The sequence below is a fragment of the Penaeus monodon genome, chromosome 8 (genome assembly GCF_015228065.2).
Source record: "Penaeus monodon isolate SGIC_2016 chromosome 8, NSTDA_Pmon_1, whole genome shotgun sequence".
NCBI classification, from domain to species: Eukaryota; Metazoa; Arthropoda; class Malacostraca; order Decapoda; family Penaeidae; genus Penaeus; species Penaeus monodon.
In genome coordinates this window covers 21,085,779-21,108,843 of record NC_051393.1, presented here as the reverse complement: position 1 = coordinate 21,108,843, position 23,065 = coordinate 21,085,779, and the positions used below count along the sequence as shown (strand labels likewise).

General features: G+C 34.2%; 1 long non-coding RNA gene across 1 annotated transcript in view; it reads left to right on the top strand.

Annotated features, from left to right (window-relative positions):
* LOC119575812 overlaps positions 1-22,038 on the top strand; it is a 36,297-nt gene extending 14,259 nt beyond the window's left edge. The window contains exon 3 of the long non-coding RNA XR_005229005.1: positions 21,927-22,038. This is a non-coding gene — a long non-coding RNA (uncharacterized LOC119575812). The remainder of the gene's footprint in view (positions 1-21,926) is intronic.
* The last annotated feature ends 1,027 nt before the right edge of the window (positions 22,039-23,065 follow it).

The window sequence follows — 23,065 nt, the reverse complement described above, 5'->3', positions numbered from 1 at the left end:
GTTTTCCCTTCTAAACTGCCCCCACGGATAGTTTGAAAAATAGTAAATGGCAAAAACTGACGGTTTAGTTTAAGCAATTTTTTTTTTTTTTTCAATAAAAAATGAAAAAAAGATAATTATTGTATTGATGATGATGTAATGATGATAATAGTGAAAATGAATTAAATAAAACAAAACGTGTGAGAAAATGAAAAAACACTTATAATAAAACATTTACAACAATGATAATTATAATGATTAAAAAAATGATAGTGATAAAAGATAAAAATGAAAATAATAACATAATAACAGTAATGGGAAAACAATGAATAAAAATGATAAATTAAAAAAGAAAATCATGACACTATATAAAATGTAATGATAAAATAATAAAATGATAATATAAAATAAAAATAATAACAATAGTGATAACAATAATATAAAGAAATGACAAGTGTAATGAGATATAAAAACATCAACAACAAAATACAAATAATAGTAAAAATAATAAAATGAAATAGTAATGATAAAAATGATGAGAATAATTAAAATAATAATGATAAACAATAATAATAATAATGATTATAATAATAATTAATAATAATAAGATAAAAAAATGAACTGATGATAATGATATATGAGTAACATCAAAACAAAACAAATGATAATAATAATAATAGTAAAAAAAATAATGAAACAGTGAGAAAATAACAATCACAAAATAAAATAAAAAATAAAAAATAAAAAAAAAAATTTAGTAATAACAAACAATAATGATAATAACAGTGATAATGATAATGACAAAATGCAAAGCAATAAAAAAATAACAACAACAAAAATAAAAATTAATAAAAAATATAATAATAATTACAAAAACGATAATAAAAAATGATGTGGTGAAAATATAAGAGTAAAAAATAAAATAATGAAATGTAAAAATATAATAATAATAATTTAAAGTGATCGGGAAAAAATAATACCGAAATGAAAATGGTGAAATAAAAGAGCAATAAAATAAGAAATAATAAATATTAATAAAAATAATAATGAAAAAATAAAATAATGGGGAATGATAAAAAAAGATAATATAATAATAATAAATAAGAAAAAAACAAAAATTATGAAAATAATAATAATAATACCAATGATAATGGTAGTGATAATAAAAACGTGATGATGATGATGATGAAATAATAATAGTACAAAGGGTAATGTCTGATAAAATAAGATACAAATGATCGAAAATGAAAATAATAAAATAAAATGCGAAAAATATCATGCTAATGCGATTTTAAATGATAATGGAAATAATGCTTATGTGATAAAAATGATAATAAGTAATAAAATATGATAAAAAGAAAAAGAAAATGATAATATAATAAAATAATATTGATAAAATAAAAATGATGAAAAAATAATAGTAATGTTAATGATAATATACAAAACTATACTGCTATTATTGATAATGTTTCAATAATCTAGTGGTGATATGTGAAATAATAATGATATATTAATAAAAAAAAGACGCTGAAAATATAATAAAAACCTCAAAAAAAACAATAAAAATGAAAATAAAAATAATAACAAAAGATAATAAAAATAAAAATAACGAAAATAAAAATGTTAATATTACCGGGTCAACAGAAAAAAAAAATCGTAATAATTTTTTTTACTGATTTTAGAAAATTTTTGATGCGCGAATCCAAAAAAAAACATTGATTTTGCCAATCAGGTAAAATTTTGGGTTTTCTCCCGCCAAATTTTTTTTTTTTAGGGTTGTTATACAAAAGGGTATTAGCATTTTCGGGCGGGTTTTACGAAAAATTTTAAAAGTTGCGACCACTTTTTTTGCTAACAACATGTTTTTCCTTTTTAGAAAGAAGGGATTCGCCCCGAAGGTCTTCAGAATAAGCCAGAGATTTGCTACATCTGCGGCGAATGCCCCTTTGTTCCAAACGGGAAAAACGAGTAAAAAGTTCGTAAAGCGTGCTTATCAGCTTATTTTGGCATGAAACATGGTGATCAGGAAAAGCTTGGGCCTCACATGGTCTGCAAGAAAGCCCCCGATATCTACGCCCTTTTGGACCAGGGAAAGAAGGACGGGCTGAATTTGGAATTCCTAGGGTTTTGGAGAGAGCCAAAAAACCATGTCAGTGACTTTTTACTTCTGCGCTGTTAATTTGACTGGGATAAACAAAAAGAACCAGACAGCCTAAAGTACCCGATCTTGAATCGGGACGTATCCTGTACCTCACTGTGATAATTTTCCGTACCTTCACAGCAAAACTTCCTGAAAAGGGTGACAAGAATTCTCCGTATTAAAGACAATAAAAGAAGTATTTCCTGCGTGATGCCGAGACGCTCCGCATCCTTTTCTTTTCCCAGAAGAGCTAAAGATTTTGTCCGTGACCTCAATTTCCCAAAGTCATCCGCCGAATTTTTGGGCATCAAGACTGAAAGAAAAAAAAAATTTTTTTTTTGACAGTACTGCATCACTTTCTACCGCAACAGACATCAAGAATATTTTCTTTTTTTTTGAAGACAAAGATTGATGTCTGACAGATTTTTTCCAGCTTCTCCAATCTTGGTTTGCCACAGTCCCAACCTGTAAAAGGGGAAACCGTTTACTGACAGCAGCAAGAGATCGCTAAAAACCTTCGGGTGAAAAGGGAAAAACCAGTTTCCTCTATACCGCTGGCTCACTCACTACACGAAGGAGAATATAAAGCGGGAAGTATCTGCGGAGAAAATTCGTTATTGCAGCATGAGGGGATGATCTGGTTGACCTGAAGAGGGTAACTTTTTATTGGGACAGCAGTCCGGTTTCCCAAAGTACCCTGCTTTCTGTGCATGGGGATGTGGGGACCGAGCCAGCATTACACAAAAAAAGGAGTGTTCTCTGCGGGAGAATTTGGAGCCTACAGTTTAAAGAAGTCATCAACGCCCCTCTGGGGGACAGAGACGGAATTTTCCCCCCCCTGCACTTTAATTGGCTTGATAAAGCTTTCACCAAGTTTGGGAAAAGGGAGGTGGCGGTTTCACTCACCTGTGCCATGCTTTTCCAGGCGTGACCAGGGGAAAAATTGAAAGCGGCTCTTTGACGGACCTCACTACGTCAGCCATCAGAGATCCAGATTTTTGAAACTCAATAAATAAAGTGAACTGGAAGCGGGGAAAGGCATTTGCAACAACAAGGCCAGCAACTACGCGAACTCGCCCAAAAATGCTGACTACCTTCAAAACCTGGGATGCAACATAAACTCAAAATGCACTCCCTATTCTCACACATGGATGGTTTCCTGAAAATTTGGGGGATCAGGGCGACGAGCAGGGGAGAGATTTAAAGTAAAAGGGAAAGGGACCAGGTATCGGGAGGTGGGATGCAGTCAGTGGCCGATTACTGAGGATTTTGAAGAGAGACTCCCTGCCGCGCACTTTCGAGGACCCAAAAAAAGGAAGTGTCACACTGAATAAACAATGATGACCAAACATCTAGTTTTCATGCATCTGTCTTTATTATGTCCTTCTATGATAAACTGATCAATTCTGATCGAGTTCAGCATTGGTCTAGATATTGTAAAGTTCCCAAAATGTAATGCAATGTGATGTCATACAGATCCGATCAATGTTTGAACATGTCGAAAATTATAAATTCGGTGAGAGGAGAAAAAAAAAATATGGATGTAAAGTAACACAAATAAAACAAAATCCCGCTCTAATGTTTCCCACTTCGTAAAAAAAAGAAACATTTTTCCTATTTTCCTTTAGTTAAAAAACTTGACCTGATCGGGGAAATGATGGCATTTTTGGTTTCACGATGCAGTTTTTTCCCAAATCGTTAAAAAAAACAAGACAACTTCCCAAAAAATTTTTTTTGTAACCCAGTGCAATGATAAAGACTAATAATGATAATAACATCAACGCAAAAATAAATGAAAATAATATAATAATAATAAAAAAGATAATAATAATGATAAAAAAAAATAATGACAATGGTAAAATGATATGTAATAATGATTGATGATACTAATATTAATATTGAAAATGATAATAGTAATAAAAAAGATAAATCAGAAAAATTAAAAAAAAAACATCATCAACACAATTTTAACAACAATAAAATGAAAAAGAAAAAAAGGCAATGGCAGTAATGTACTAAGATACTAGTAAAAAAAAAATTATGATAACAATAAAGACCACGAGCTGGGGCAAACGGGGCGAAAATCAATAAATAATAGTATAAATAAGGACTGTACAAGTAACAAATATGGGGGCTCACCTGATGGGCAACATCTAGACGGGGAGCAATATAAAAGGGAGGTGGTTTTCGTGCGCACCAAAGAAACTCCCTGAACTCACGAAAGAAAGGGAACCTTTTGGGGGTTGCACTGTCTAAGCAGCATTTTGAAGGTGGGAGCCGGGTTTTATTGACAAAATTTTAAAGATATTAGGGATGAATAATTTTAAATCCATACTATATTTCTTTAAAAAACAGCAGTGTATATTATATATATAATAATTTTTATTATTTATATTTGTGTGTGTGTGTGTGTGTGGGGTTTTGGGGGTTGTGTGCGTGTGTGTGTGCAAATTATTTTTGGGGTGTACATAAAGAGGGATCCTAACGAAATTTTCCTTCCTTCCAAAATACAAAAATAAAATAACTGTGTATATAGCTTAGCCTTTAAAAAAAAAGGGCTTTAAATTATAAAACGGGGGAATGTGTGTGAAAAAATAAAAATCAAAACAACAATGATCATATTGGCAGAAACTCATCTCAATTAACGCTTGATAGACCATGTTAATATGAAATTACGATAATTATGAAAAAAAACAAAACTTTAAAAAACGCTTTTTTTGCTAAACAGTTTTTTTGGGCCCTGGAGAAAAGGATTTCAAAATAACGCTACCAAACACACATTATTATATATATATATAATAATAATATATAAAAAAAAGTCTACATTACTATATAATATATAAAAAAAAAAATATTATATAATGTACATATGTATGAAAAAATGTGTATATGAATGTATATATATGTTGCATTATTATACATATATATTAATATATTTATATATATATAATATATATATATTTTATATATATTTACATGATGTATGTATTTGGTTAATTTATGCTCATACACAATGCAAGTTTACATATCTTTACATTTTCAGGATGTACGCGGTGTTATCCTCTCGCGGCGTGTCGGGCGGGGTGGCTGCTCGCCCTTAAAACTAAGTAAATTTTTTGAATGGCTATTACTGAACACTACTATTATTATCATCTTGCCCATTACATGCTATCGCCCTCAATTTGTTGATATAATATTAAAAATTGAAAAAAAACAGTAAAAACCATCTTTAAGAAAATGGGATTTTGTTTATAATCATAATAATAGTAATAATGTAAAAAACAATAATAATAACTAACGATTAAAATGATCAAAAGATTATCAAAAACGAAAATGGGAATGATAAAATATATAATGATTACTTTAATATAATAAAAATATCAATCATGTATATCATTAGTAATAGTCAGAAAAAACGACATTAATGAGATCATTAATACTGAAAATGATGATGGTAATTATATTAAATTTGATAAAAATTATCATCTTTATCACTTTGTTAAAGAAAAATAAGGCTAGGACTTTATTTGTATGCAGTTTGAGTTTTTTTTTTCCCTCTTTAAACCGAATAATCATTTGTTTATCGGAAAGGGATTTTAAAACCGCACTTCAGGAAAAATTTAGCTTGCTTTAATTATATAATATATATATTATAATAATACATATATATATAATATTATATATATAATATATATAATATTAGTATGTACACACACAAAACCACACATATATACATAATTACTATTTATAAAAATAATATTATATATATATATTAAAAATTATAAGTAGTACACCACACTATATAGTGCCAATAAACAGTTTCTAGAATTTTTACATGCAAGGTTTTTTTCTTTTTTCATTTTAAAAGTGCCTTGCTCCCGGGTTTTCTTAACCTTTGATTTTAAAAGAAACAAAAAAAAAAAAAGAAAGAAAGAAGAAAGAAAAAACTACAAAAATACCCCAAAGTTACCTTGACCGTTCTTTTTTTTCTCCGAAAAATATTTTCATTATTCGCCATATTACCCTTATTCCTTTTTCTTTGTTCTTCCCATCTCTTTGTTACTTTGTTACTCCCCCCACCAACTAATTTTCCTAGACTGAATTTTCATGAATCCTTTCGTTTTTTGAAGGAAGATGTCTTTCAGATGAGAAAAGAAGGGTATTAATGGTAACTACAGCCTTTTTTGGAAAAAATAGGGAGATTCCCCAGGATATCAACCCCACCTCCCGGCGGCCACCAGGAACAAAACCACGAAAAGGTCGGCTTTGCTACAGTGAAGATCGTTTTGTGGGGCGCGAGCGCGTTTTTTATTTGCGTGTTTGTTATCGTGTTTTCACCTTATGATGTTAGTGCCATATATGTGTATGTATCACGCTGCGCGGGTGTATGTGTTAGGTAGTGTAGTATATATTATGTTTGGAAAAAATCTTTTATGGGGGAAAAAATAACTTTCCTTTCCCCCTCCCCCTTGTTCTCTCTCTCCCCCACCTCGTTCTCTCGTTTTTAACGTTTTCCCTTCCATCTCTCCTGCTATCCCAGACCCATTTTCTATATTAAACCCAAAGTGGTAACAAGTAATGTTGTAGTCGTAAAGGGGGTAGAAATCTCCTCCATGAGCCGAAAGCACCTCTTCCCATCAGCCCCAAAGGACACAGGATCACCAAAAAAAAGGGGGTTGTACAGTAAGTATAGTTAGAAAACCTGTTTATGCACACACAAAAAAATATATAGTATATAAAATTTTTGTTTTAAAATTACATACATAGTATATATATTCATATATATACAAAAACACATAAAACCACTTTATATGTTAAAAAATATATATATCCCCCCCTCATATATGTGTAAAATACAAAAAATTCATAATATAGTATATACATTATAGTATATTAATGTATATATACACATTATATGTACTTTGTATACTACATTAATAAAAATATGTGTATTTTATGATTAAAAAATTAAAATTATGAGTATATATATTTGTATGTGTCCTTTTACCTTTTATAAATTATCCTGATTATTGTATCAAACATTGCCACAGTGCAAACCTTAAGAAAGAAAAAAAACAGTAGTTTCCCTAAAAAAAATTCAAAAATAAAAAGAATTGGGAAAATTTTTGCAGACACTTAGAAGACACTCACGGACACGGCCATGAGGACGACCATCACGACGACCATCTCCATCACGCATCACGATCCCCATGACACCCCCCACCATGACCACCCGATGCCCAAACCCAACCACCAGGGGCCCCACCACCATGAGACGACCACATGCCCACCATACGACCACCATGAAGACCATCCCAGCCCACCACATACCACGCCCATATGACGACCTCACCATGCCACACCAGAGCCCACGACCACCATGAAGACCACCCCATGAGACGACCATCACGACGACCATCAGTGGGGAGCACCATGAGGCGACCACCACGACGACACCAGCCGAGAGCCCAAAAGGACAATCACCACGACGACCACCAAACACGAGAGCACCAGAGGACACCATCACGACGACCATCAGCATGAAAGCCCATGGGACGCCCATACGACGACCATCAGCGAGGAGCACCATGAGGACCCCACCACGACGACCACCAGCACAAAGAGCACCATGAGGACGATCCCACACGCCCAACCAGCATGAGGACACCATGGGGGACGATCCCAGACGACCCCCACAGGGGAAGACCAGGGGCGACCCCACGACACCACCAGCATGAGGAGCACCAGAGGATGACCACCACCACGACCCCAGCACGAAAAAAGCCCATGGGGACGACCACCAGCGAGCACCAGCAGAAAAAGCCCCTGAGGACGCCCACCACGACGACCTCCTGAAAGCATCATCACGACCCCCACCCCATCATCACGCCACCACGACGCCACCGCATAAACTTAAACCCCACCCCACCTGACGACCACCAGCAGAAGGCACCAGATGACGCCATCACGCGACCCCCACATGAAGAGCCCCATGGGGGCGCCCATCACAAGCCCACACATGAGGAGCCCATGAGGACGACCATCACGACGACATCAGCATGGGAACCCATGGGGACGACCATCACGATGACCCCAACACAAAGAAACCAAAAGACGACCACCATGAGCCACCAGCACGAAAAACCCCATGGGGACGACACCACGACGACCCCCAGCATGAGGCACCATGAGACACCATCACGACGACCCCCACATGAAGCCCCCAGGGATGCCCCTCACGACGACCACCAGACGAAAAGCACCATGGGGAGCCCACCACGACGACCACCAGCACGAAAAGCCCCTGAGGACGACCACCACCACGCCACCAGAACAAAAAGCCCCAAAAGGGGCCCCACCCCCACGCCTCAGCATAAGAGCACATCACGCCATCACCACGACGCCCATCAAAAAGACGACCAGATACTCCGCTGCACAAAAAAAATTAATGCGAAAGAGTTAGTGGAGGGGGATGTGATTTTATTTCCCATTCTCTTGTTTACATGGAGGGAAGATAACAAATTCTTTCTGCCTGTGTAAAGGGTGTTATACTACTTTGTCCTCGAAAATGAATGAAAAAATTGTATGTTTTTTTATCTATGTTATAGAAACATGTTATACAGTGTCAACTCAGATGTTTTTTATCAGGGGTCAGTTTGAATTTTTCGTAGAACAAAGGTACGGTTTCCTCCCAAAAAGGGCTTTTTACTTTTCCAAAGTTGATTTTAAGGGGCGATACTACTAATAAGATTAAAAAAGGGTGTTCAAAGGGTTAACATCCACGGGGGCGGGGATTTGAACGCGGGTCAGAAGATTGAGACGAGAACGCTACCGCAGCGCCATACAGCACACGATATCTCTTAAAGCAAATATAAAAACAGGGAAACAAACTGCAACATTTCATATATATATAAAAGGCAAAACCACCTGGAACATCTTAAAAAAAGAAAGAAAAAAAATCTTTTGAAACAAACAATACAAACGACGCAAAGCAGAATGCAACATCTTATAACTCCAACAAAACTAACAAGTGAAACCAAAAATTTCTTTTTGAAAAAAAAAAGGAAATTGAGCAGTGTTTTTCCCCAAATCGGCCATTCTGTCAGCGTTTTTAAACGAGCTCATTACACTAAAATGTCTGTCAAAAGAGATTAAAAGTCAGGGCTTCATCGGGAAGGCAGTATTGGGGGGCGTAATTAAAGGAATTATAAGGTCTGAAAGGATACGATTGGGGTGATTTCCTTTTTTTTTTTTGTTTTCTGTCTTGTGTTGGGGCGGGGATGGATTCGGAGATGAGTTGTGATGGTGTGCGAATATGTTTATGGTGTGGAGTTCATGTTGACATTTACCCTAAAGACACCTGAATCTGTATATCAACAATATATATGTACGTTATATGCACATACATAAATATGTTGGTAAATCAAAGGACAGGTAACGTTACCCTATCCTGTGCATTCTATATAGGCGTGGAATTGCACAACCAAGCATTGCCTTATGAATATGAAACATCGACGGTATGTAACCCACATAAACTGGCAAAAAATATGCACGCAACTGTATTCGTCAAAGAATCCTTCAGTGAAGGAGAAAAAAAAGTGGATTTTGGACGAAAACCCAAAGGGCCCTTTATTCAAACATAGAAAAAGGGTATGAAACAATGAAAATCATATGGTATAAAAAGAATAAACCAGCAATGATAAGGAAAACCGAAAGCCAATAACCATAATAAATAACAATAATGAAGGAATGCGGAACAAATTTGGGCATTCCACCCTCTTCTTTTATCACCCCCCTCTCCCTTTTGTTTTCTCCCCCTCAACCTTCCGTCTCTTGCTCTCCCACCTCCTTTTTCCCAAAATTTCTTTAATTAATTCCTCCCTTTCCCTTTTTAATCCGTAATCTGCCCCCCCCACTTCCCTCCTTTTCCCTCCTTAAACTCTTCCTCTTCTTTTATCCCTAATCCTCTCGTCCCTGTGATAATAATAGCAATAATAATAAAATAAAAATAATAATAATAAAAAAAATAAAAATTATGATAATAAAAATAACCCCCCTTTTCTCGGGGCCCACTTTCCCTTTCCCTTCCTTATCCCCCTTTCCTCTTAACCCCCCCCTTTCCCCCTCTCCCTTCTTTTCCCCTTCCGCTTCTGTTTCCTTCAAAAACGGCCCCCACGGATATTTTTCGTAAATGAAAATGTGCAAAACTGACGGTTTATTTTAAATGCAATTATTTTTTCAAATAAAAATGATAAAAAAAATAATTATTGTATTGATGATGAGGGTAAGATGATAATATGATAGATGATATTAAAATAAATAACAGTGATGAAGAAAATGAAAATAATATTTATAATAAACATGACGACAATGATTATAAAAAGATAGTGAAAATGATAAAAATGAAAAAAAATAACATAATAGTAAAAGAAAAAAGATAATAATGAAACTTTAAATAAAAATTATCAGACATTATAAAATAATGAAATAATAATAAAATGATAATAGTAATAATAAAAAAACATAATGATAACAAAAATATAAAGATAAGACGTGGTGATAAGGTGAGTAATAACATCAACAACAATAATAATAATAATAGTAATGATAATAAAAATAATGAAATAGTAATGATCATGAGAAAAAAATAATAAAATGATAAAATAATAATAAAAATGATAAATAATAATAATAATAAAAAATGTAAAATAAATAAAAATTTGACAGTGATGAAAGTTTGGGTAACACCAAAAAATAAAACAACTATAATGATAATAATAATAACAATAATAATAATAATAACGATAATGATAATGATAATAATAATAGCAATAATAAAAATGATAATAATAATAATAATAATGATAGTAATAATAATAAGAAATAGTAAGATAATAAAAATGATAATATAATAATAAAATTGTAAAACCAATAATTTGATGAAAATGATAATAATAAAAATCCCCAATGATAATGGTAGTGATAATAATAACGATTATAGGGAAAAGGGAATGATAAAAATAATAGTACAAATGGAAATAGTATGTAATAATAATAATGATGCTAATGATACTGAAAAATATAAAATAAGGAAGCAGAATAATATCTGCTAAGCAGATATTAAGAAAATGGTAATAATGCTAATGATGATGATAATAATGATTATAATAATGAAAATGATAATGGTAATAATAATTTTGATAATAATAATGATGATAATAATAGTAATGTTAATTATAATAGTAGCAAAACTACTACTACTTCTGCTATTAATGATAATGATTACAAAATCGGGTGATAAGATGAAAAATAATGAAAATAATAATGTAATATTAAAAATAATAAAGATGCTGATAATGATAATAACATCAACGACAATAATGATGATAATAATAATGATAATAATAATGAAAAGAAAAAATAATGATTATGGTAATAAAGATCATGATAATAATGATAAATATAAAAAGTAAGATGATACTAATATTAATGATTATAATGATAATAGTAATAATAAAGATAATATTAGAAAAAATCACAATAACATCAACATCAATATTAACAACAACAATAATGATAATAAGAAATAAAAAGGCAATGGCAGTAATGATACTAATGATACTAGTAGAAAAAAATATTATGTTAACTATAAAGAGCTACAAGCTGGGGAAACGGTGCGTAAAATAAAAGTGAATAATTAATAAGGGACTTAAAAGGAAAAACAGAATATACAGGAGCCACGTGGCAACACTGGACGGAGGAGAATATATGGACGGGGGGATTGTGTGTCACCGAAAAAACTCCCCTGAACCTCACGAAAAGAAAGGAACCTGTTGGGGGTTTGCACTGTAAAAGCACACTTTAAGGTGGGAGCCGGGTTTTTTTGAGCAAAGTTTAAGATAGTATGGATGAATAACTTTAAATCCATACTATATTTCGTTGAAACACATGGATATATATAAAATAATATTTTTATATAAAATATATATTTTATAATTATATATATAATTATATATAATGTACAAATGTATATAGGGGCTGTACAAAAAGAGGGACCAAACAAAATTTTCCTCCTTCCAAAAATAAAAAAAATAGAAAAACTGTACTATGCTTAGCGTTTGTTTTAAATGGAACGCATCACGCATTGAAAACGGGAATGGTGAAAACAAGAAAGGGAAATCACAACAAAAATTTTCATATTGGCAGAATCATCTAAATTTAAAACAGTTCGATGAACCATGTTAATATAAAATTACGATAATTTGAAAAAAGAAACTAAACAAAAAAAACGCTTATTTGCATAAACATATTTTTTTGGGGGTCTGGAGTAATAAAAATTTTCGAAATAAGCGCTACCAAACACACACACATGTATATATACATGAAAAAAAGTCTACATGTACATATATGTATACATATATATGAAAAATTATATGTATATATATGTACATATATATATATATAATTTTTTAACGGTAGGTTCATGTTTGAGCCACCGTGGTCACAGCATGATACTTAATTGTAGTTTTCATGTTGTGATTTTTTGGATGAAACGGGGTAGGGTCCCCAGTTTCTTTCCCGGAGAGGCCGGTGTTACCCTTTTTGGTAAAATTTCTCTATTTTATCCGGGGTTGGGACAGCACTGACTTGGGTTTTCTTGGGACCCAGTGGTAGGTAGGCAATCGAGGTGAAATTTCCTTGCCCAAGAAACAACGCGCCCGGCCGGAAATCGAACCCTCGAACTAGATTGCCGTCGTGGCAGTCTTCAGTCCGATGCTCTAACCACTCGGCCACCGCGGCCTATGTACATATATACAACATGTATATGTATGTATATATAAATATATGTAAATATGTATGAAAAAAAATGTGTATATGAATGTATATATATGTATGCAGGGATTAAAATATAAATTAAAATATATATATTTTTATATTTTAAAGTAGTATTAAATGGGTATATGTATCTCACACACCCTGCAAGTTTTCATTTTTCTTTACATTTCAAGATGATCCGTGTTATCTCGTCCGCGGGGTCTGGCGGCGGGGGCTGCTCTCCCTTGAACTAAGTAAGTAAAGTTTTTGAATGGCTATTACTGAACTACTACTATCATCATTATCATCTTGACCATTATCACTGCTATCGTCACAATTAGGATGATTGTCATTTTACAAATTGAAAAATAATGATTATTTTATATCACTCAATATTGTCATCAGAAACAACTATTTATGATATTATGATGATAATTATAACAACAGTAACAACCATCATTAAGACAATGGTGATTTTGTTTATAATCATAATAATAGTAATAATGATAATCATAGTTATGATATCATTATCAATAATAGTCAGAATAACGACATTAATGAGATCATTAATAATGATAATGATGATTGTTATTATGATTATCATATTGATAATTATTATCATGATCACTTATGTTAAATGCAAAATAAGGCTCAAGAGCCACGAGCCAAGATCGTGCTGGTGGCTCACATATATATGTATGTACACACACACACACATATATATGCCAATCAGAATTCTAAATACTTTTCCGCAAGAGTTTTTTTTTTCATTTTAAAAGTGCCTTGCACCTGTTCTTAACCTTATATTAAAAGAAAAGAAAAAGAAAAGAAAAGAAAAAAAAAATCATTAAAAGTTACCTTGACCGTTCATTTTTTCTCCGACAAATAGTTTCATTATTCGTTCTTCTTCTTTTAACGGTAGGTTCATGTCTGAGCCGCCATGGTCACAGCATGATACCCAATTGCAGTTTTCAGTTGTGATGCTCTTGGAGTGAGCACGTGGTAGGGCCCCCCCGTTCCTTTCCACGGAGAGTGCCGGGGTCCTTTTTAGTAATCATTCTCTCTATTTTTCCGGGCTTGGGACCACATTACTTGGGCTGGCTTGGCCCCCATGGCTAGGAGGCAATCAAGGTGAAAATTCCCTTTCCCCAAGGGAAAAAAGCGGCGGTGGTGACTCGAACCCCGAAATTCAATTGCCCCTGACAGTTTTTAGTCCGACGTCTAACCCTTCGGCCCCGCGGGTTCATTATTCGTTCATTCCCCTTTTTTCCTTTTCTTTGTTTTCCCCCTCTCTTTGTTACTTTTGTTTCTCGACCCCCCAACTATATTTTTTTAGATCTGAATTATTCAGTAAATCCTATTCTGTTGTTTGAAGGATATATTCTTTCAGATGAGAACAGAAAGGGGTATGTAAAGGATAACATGACGGGGCCCTTTGGAAAGAGAAGCGGAGATTCACCAGGATATCAACTCCACCCCCGGCGGGCCCTCAGGAACAAAAACCCCGAAGGTCGGCTTTTCGCAAAGAAGATCGTTGTGTGTGTGCGAGCGCGTGTGTTTATTCGTGTTTGTATATTTGCGGTTTTTTTTAGACTGTATGTGTATGTCTCATATATGGTGTATGTTGCACGCTGCGCGGTTTTATTGTATTGTATTCGTATGTATAATATTTTGATGGGATAAAATCTTTTATGGGGATAAAATAAATTCCTTTCCCTCCCTTTTTCTCCTTTTTTTCCCCCCCCTCTGTTTTTCTCGTTTTCTAACCGTCTTCTTCCCCTCTCTCTCCTCGCTATCCCAGACCCATTTTCTATATTCAAAAAGTGGTAACAATGTAATTTGTAGATCGTAAAGGAGGTGGAAAAGCTCCTCCTAGCACGAAAAGCCCATCTTTACCATCAGCACCCTGGACCGAGGATCACCATAAAAGAGGAGTTGCTACAGTAAGTTATGTTGGTAAACCTTATCACACCCAAAATTATATTGAATATATTATATTTGTATATATATCAGTAATATGTTAAAATTTTTCATATATATACACAATATACATAAACACATATATAAAATATATATAGCACCCCGCTCTATATATGTATTACACATATGAAATTATGTTAAAAACATTTATGATATTAATGTTAAAAACACATTTTATGTCGTAGCATACATACATTATATTAAATATATTGTATGTAGTATATATACATTAACATGTGATGTTATATATGTATTGTGGATACAATTTTATCCATTTATCAATTATCACTGTATTTTGTTCTACAATGACACAGTGCCCCTATAAGTAAAGAAAAAAAAACAGTAGATTCCGTAAAATAAATTACGAATGAAAACTTGTGCAATTTTTCAGACCTTGAAGAAACCACGGACACGGGCATGAGGACGACCACCGAGACCCTCTCCTCACGATCATGACCACGGGAAAACCCCCACCATCCACCACGTGACCACGACCACCCTGGCGACCACCACCTGAGGACGACCATCATACGACCCTCACCCTAGACCACCCTGAAGACCCTCCCCCCCCCCCCCACGATGACCACGACCCTCATGACGCCATCACCATGACCACACCACGATGTCCACGATCAAACCCGAAGAACCCCCATGAGGATGACCCTTTACGACACCCTAGATGAGGGGCACCTGAAAACGACCACCCCGACGATCAAGCACGAAGAGCATCATGAGGACGACCACCAGACGACCACCAGCACGAAAAGCACCATTGAGACCATCTGAAGACCATCAGCATGGAAGCACCCTGAGGACACCATACGCGACCCTCAGCACGAAGAGCACCATGAGGGGCGACCACCACGACGACCACCGCACGAAGAGCACCCTGATGACGACTACCACACGACCACCAGATGGGAACACCATGAGGACGAACCCCCCCGTGACCACCAATGAGTGCACCCTGAGGGCGACCACCACACGAGCACCCGCACGAAAAGACCATGAGGACGACCCCCACCGAGACCAGCACGAAAAACACCATAAGGACGACCACCACGACGACCACCAGCACGAAAAAAACCCCTGGGCGACCACCACGAAAACCCCCAGCATGAAGAGCATATGATACCAACACCACCATCAAACACGGCCACCCGACGACCACCACATGAAAAACATACGACCCCCACCACCATCACACCCCACCAAAATGAAGGCACCATGGGACGACCCTACGACGACCCCCAAAAACAAGAACACCCGAAGACGCCCCCCACGACGTCACCAGCACGAAACACCATGAGGCGACCACCACGAAAGACCACCACACGAAAAACACCATAAGGGGGAAACCCCCACGACACCACCAGCACGAAAACAACCCTGAGGGGCGACCACCCCGAAGACCACCAGCATGAAAGAGCATCATCACGGGCCAACACCACCATCTCACGACCACCACGACGACCCCAGCTGAAAGCATCACGACCACCACCACCATCACGACCACCACCAACATGAAGAGCACCATGAGGACGACCATCACGACGACCATAGCAAAAAGCAAACCCTGATGACGACCATCACGACGACCACCCGCACGAAGGGCACCATAGGACGCCATCACGACGACCACCAAAAGAAGAACACCAGAAAACGACCACCACGACGTCACCAGCACGAAGAACAATGAGGACGACTATCACGACGACCCAAACAGAGGAGCCCCATGAAGAAACCCCCACGACGACCCTACATGAGGGCACCATGAGGGTGACCACACGACGCCACCAGCAGAAAAGCACCATGAGGACGACCCCCACGACGACACCCGCACGAAAGCACCATGTGGACGACCACCAGCACGAAAAGCACCAAAAAGACGACCACCAACACGACCATCAGCATGAAGAGCATCATCACGCCCCCACCACGACACCACCCAAAAAACGACCACGATACCCCGGGCTGCACGAAAAAATGTAAATCGAAAAAGAGATTATGAGAGAGGATTTGGGTTTTAGTTCTCTTTCTGTGTTTACTGGAGGGAAATAACAAATTTTTCTGCCTGTTAAATGGTGTTATACTCTTTTTCCCCGAAAATGAATAGAGGAATAATTAGTATGATTTTATGTATTATGTATAATCATATTTACAGCACACTCAGGTTTTTTTTTACCGGGCGTTTGTATTCTGAACAAAAGGTACGGTTTCCTGCTTCAAAATGGCTTTTTACTTTTCCCCCAAATTGATTTATTGTAGGGCACTCTACTAATAAAGGGTTGAAGAAGGTGTCAAAGGGGTTTAAAATCCATGACGGCGGGGATTTTAACGAGGTCAGCAAGATTGCTGGACGAGGACGCTACCACAGCGCCATACAGCACACGATATCTCTTAAAGCAAGCACAGCAAACAGGTAAAACAAACTGCAACATTTTATAAAAAAAAAAAAGAAAAAAAAAAAAAAAAAAAAAAAAGGGGCAAAACCAACCACCTGGAACGTCTTAAAAAAAAAAAAAAAAAAAAAAAAAAAAAAAAAAAAAAAAAAAAAAAAAAAAAAATAAATTTATATAATATATATATAAAATAATATAACAAGCAAGACACGACGCAAAGCAGAATGCAACATCGTATAACTCCAAACTAAACTAACAAGTGAAACCAATCTTCAAAAAAAAAAAGGGAATTGAGCATGGGTTTTCCCCAAACCCAGCCATTCCAGTCAGCGGTTTTTAAAACGAGCTCCATTACACTAAAATGTCTATCGAAAGGAATTAAAAGTCACTGGCTTCATTGGAAGGAGTAATTGCAACTAATTAAAGGTTATAAGGTTGATAACGATAGCGTTTCGGGGATTTTCCCTTTTTTTGTTTTTATTACGTTTTTTTCGTGCCGGGATGGCTCGGAGATGAGTTGTGATGGTGTGCGAATTGTTTTTGGTGTGGGTTCAGTTTACATTTTCCAAGACCCGTGAATAGTATACCCACAAATATTACATACATAAATATGTTTTGGGAAATCAAAGGACAGGGAATGTTCCCTATCCGTCATTCTACATGGCGTGGAATTGCACGTAACCACAAACATTGCCTTAGAATAGTACACACGACGGGGTAGTGCACTACACATAAAAAGGCACAAAATATGCACACAACTGTATTCGTCAAAGAATCCTTCAGTGAAGGAGAAAAAAAAGTGAACTTGGAGGATAACCAACGGTCTAATTCATAATAACGATATGTAACTTTACTGATAATCATGATGGTGATAATAGAGTAACACCAGCAATGATAATGACACCAGAAAGACCAATAACCATAAAATGATAACAATAAAGATAGGGAAAAGCGGAACGAATGGGCATTCCACGAAAAAGAGGTACTCCTCCTTTCACCCTCCTCCATCTATTACCAGTCTCCCCTCTCCTTTTTGCTTTTCCTCTCCCTCTACCTTTCCGTCTCCTGTTCTGCCACCCTTTAAATGCCAAATATTCCTTAAATAAAATTCCTCCCTTCCCTCTTTAATCCGTATATCTGCCCCCTCCCACTTCCCTCCTCTTCCTCCTTAAACTCTACTTCTTTCAATCCCTAATCCCTCTCGTCCCTGATGATAATAATAGCAATAATAATAATGATAATAATAATAATAATATAATAATAATAATGATAATAATAATAATAATCCCCCTCTTCTCTGAGGCCACACTCCCTTTCTCTTCCTCATCTCCCTTTCCTCTTTAAGCCCCGCCTTTCTCCCTCTCCCTCTCTCTTCCCCTCCCGCTTCTGTCTTCCTTCTCAACGCGTCCCCACGGATAGTTTCGTAAATAGTAAATGTGCAAAAACTGACGGTCTAGCTACTTTAATGCAATGTATTTTTTTCGAATAATAATGATAATAAAATGATTATGATATTGATGATGATGGTAATGATGATATTACTGATGATTATATTAATAATAACAGTAACAATGATGAAGAAAATGAAAATAATATTTATAATAATAATAACATTGACAACAATGATAATTATAATGATTATAAAAATGATAGTGATAATGATAATAATGAAAATAATAACAAATAATAATAGTAATAGTAACAATGATAATGATAATAATGATAATGATAATGGCAATGATGATAATGATATGAATAACATCAACAATAATAATAATAGTAATAATAATGATAATGATAATAGTAATAATGACAATTATGATAATGATAATAATAATAATGATCACAATAATAATAATAATAATAATAAAAGAAAAAATATAATAGCAATAACTACAACAACAATAATAATAGGGATAAAATAATAACAAATATAGCAATAACAACAAGAACAACAATAATAATGATAATAATTATAATAACGATAATAATGATAATGATAATGGTAATAATAATAATAATAATAATAATAATAATAATAATAATAATGATAATGATGATAATCATAATAATAATAATAATAATAATAATGAGTAATGAAAATGATAATGATAATATAATAATAATAATAATAATAATAATAATAATAATGGTAATAGTAATGATAATTATAATAATTATGATACTAAGAACAATAATAAGAATAAACAAAATAATGATAATGATGATAATAACAACAACAATAATAATATTGATAATAATAATAGTAATGTTAATGATAACATTAGCAAAACTACTACTAATACTTCTGCTATTAATGATAATGATAACAATAATCATAATAGTGGTAATGATGATAATAATGATAATAACAATGATAATATTAGTAATAACAAAGATGATAATAATGATAATAACATCAACAACAACAACAATAATAATAATAATAATAATAATAATAATAATAATGACAATAATGATAATAATAATAAGAAAAAAATAATGATAATGGTAATAATGATCATGATAATAATGATAATAACAATAGTAATGATGATACTAATATTAATTATTATAATGATAATAGTAATAATAAAGATATTAGAAAAATTAACAAGAACATCATCAATATTAATAACAATAATAATGATAAGAAATAAAAAGGCAATGGCACTAATGATATCAATGATAGTAGTAGAAACAATAATTATGATAACAATAAAGAGCTACAGAGCTGCGGCAAACAGTGCGTAAGTCAAGTGAATAATAGATATAACATAAGGTCTGTACAAGGAATAACAGATGTATACAGGAGCCCACTGATAGCAACATCTGGACGGAGGAGCAATATGGATTCGGTGGATTCGTGTGTCACCGAAGAAACTCACCTGAACATCACGTAAGTAAGGAACCTGTTGGGGGTTTGCACTGTCTAAGCAGCTCTTTGAAGGTGGGAGCCAGCTTGTTATTGAGCAAAAGTTTAAGATATAGATGAATAACTTTAAATCCATACTATATTTCGCTATATATATGTGCATGTGCTATATATATGTGTGTGTGTGTGTGTGTGTATGTGTGCAAATGCATATATGGGCTGTACATAAAGAGGGATCCTGACGTAATTTTCCCTCCTTCCAAAAATACAAACATAAAATAACTGTATATGTATAGCTTAGCCATTACTTTAAATCGGAACGCATCTACGCATTATAAACGGGGAATGTGTGTGCATATTATACTAATGAAATGGAAATCACGACAATAACGATCATATTGGCAGAAACTCATCTCAATTAACAGCTTCGATGAGACCATGTTAATACGAAATTATGATAATTATGTAAAACAAACTGCATAAACAGTATTTATTTGGGCCCTGGTGTAATAAGGAATTTCGAAATAAGCGCTCCCAAATACGCACACACATTTATATATATATATATATATATATATATATATATATATATATGAAAAAGAAAACAGTACATATATATGTATATACATATACATGAAAAATATATTTATTATATGTCCCTATACACACACACATATATATATGAAAAATATATGTATATGTATGTATATATATGTATATATATGTGAAAAAAATGTATATGAATGTATATATATGTAAGTTTACATTTCTACATTTCCAGGATGATACGCGGTGTCATTCTCGTAGCGGCATGTTTGGCGGCGGTGGCTGCTCTGCCCATTGAACTAAGTAAGTTAAGTTTTTGAATGAACTACTATCATCATTATCATCTTGACCGTTATCACTGCTATCGTCATAATTATGATGATAGTGATATTACAAATTGATAAATATGGTTATCACATATCACTGTCAGTATTATCATCAGAAACAACAACTATTTATATGATGATAATTATAACAATAACAGTAACAGCCATCATTAAGACATCGGTGATTTTGTTTATAATCATAATAATAGTTATAATGATAATAATAACAATACTAATAATTCAATGAAAGTAATGATTATAATGATGATCGAAGATGACCATAACGATAATGGAAATAATAATAATGATGATAATGATTACGGTAATAGGAATAATAGTAATGATAATAATTATTATATCTTTATTAATAATAGTCAGAATACCGACATTAATGAGGTCATCATATTAATAACAATTATTATCATTATTATCACTTATGTTAATGAAAATGGCTCAATTTTATATTAGTTTGAGGTTTTTATTTCCTTTTTCAACCGAATATTCATTTGTTTATCTGGTATGTTAAAACGCATATTCAGGAACAGTTTAGCTTGCTTTAATATATATATACATATATATGCCAATCAATAGATTCTAGAATACTTTACCTGCAAGTGTATCTTTTTTATTTCAAAAGTGCCTTGCTACCGTGTTCTTAACCTCTGATAAAAAAAGTTACCTTGACCGTTCATTTTTTTCTCCGACAAATAGTTTCATTATTCTTCATATTACCCTTATTCCATTTTCTTTGTTCTTCCCATCTCTTTGTTACTTTGTTACTCGACCCACCAACTATATTTTCCTAGATCTGAATTATTCAGTGAATCCTATTCTGTTGTTTTGAAGGATATGATGTCTTTCAGATGAGAACAGAATGGCGTATGTAATGGATAACATGACGGCCATTTGGAGAGAGATAGCGGAGATTCGCCAGGATATCAACCTCCACCTCCACGGCGGCCACCAGGAAAAAAACTACGATAAGGTCGGCTTTGCTGCAGTGAAGATCGTTGTGTGTGTGTGCGAGCGCGTGTGTGTTTATATGCGTGTTTATGTATGTTTGCGTGTTTTATAGACATATGTATGTGTATGTGCTTATATATGTGTATGTATGCACGCATGCGCGGGTGTATGAGTATACGTATGTATATGTATATATTGATGGGATAAAATCTTTTATGGCGGGATGAAATAACATTCCTTTCCTCCTCTCTCTTGTTCTCTCTTTCCCCTCCCTCTGTTTTCCTGTTTTCTATCTCGTCTTTCTTCCATCTCTTTCCTCGCTATCCCAGACTCATTTTCTACATTTAACAAAGTGGTAACAATGCAATGTAGATCGTGAAGGAAGTGGAAATGCTCCTCCATGAGCACGAAACACACCATCTTCATCAGCACGAAGGACACGAGGATCACCATAACGAGGAGTTGCTACAGTAAGTATATGTTGGTAAACCTGCTTATGCACACACACACACAACTATATATGTATATATATATATCTTATATATATTATATATTTATATACAATATATACACATAAACACACACACACACACACACACACACACACACACACATATATATATATATATATATATATATATATATATATATGCACCCCCCGACATATATATGTATATATACGCATATGCATATATATATATGTATATATACATTATATGTATATATGTATATATACACATTATATGTATGTATATATACATTATATATACATATATATGTGTATGTGTATGTATATATACATTATACATACATATATAAGTATGTGTGTGTATGTATATTTGTGTGTAATACCATTTTATCCATTTATCAATTATCACTGTATTATTGCATCTAACACATGCACACAATGCAACCAATAAGTAATGAAACAAAACAGCAGATTCCGTAAAAAAAATATACAGAAATGAAAGAACTTGTGGAATTTTGCAGAAACTTAGAAGACACGGACACGGTCATGAGGACGACCATCACGACGACC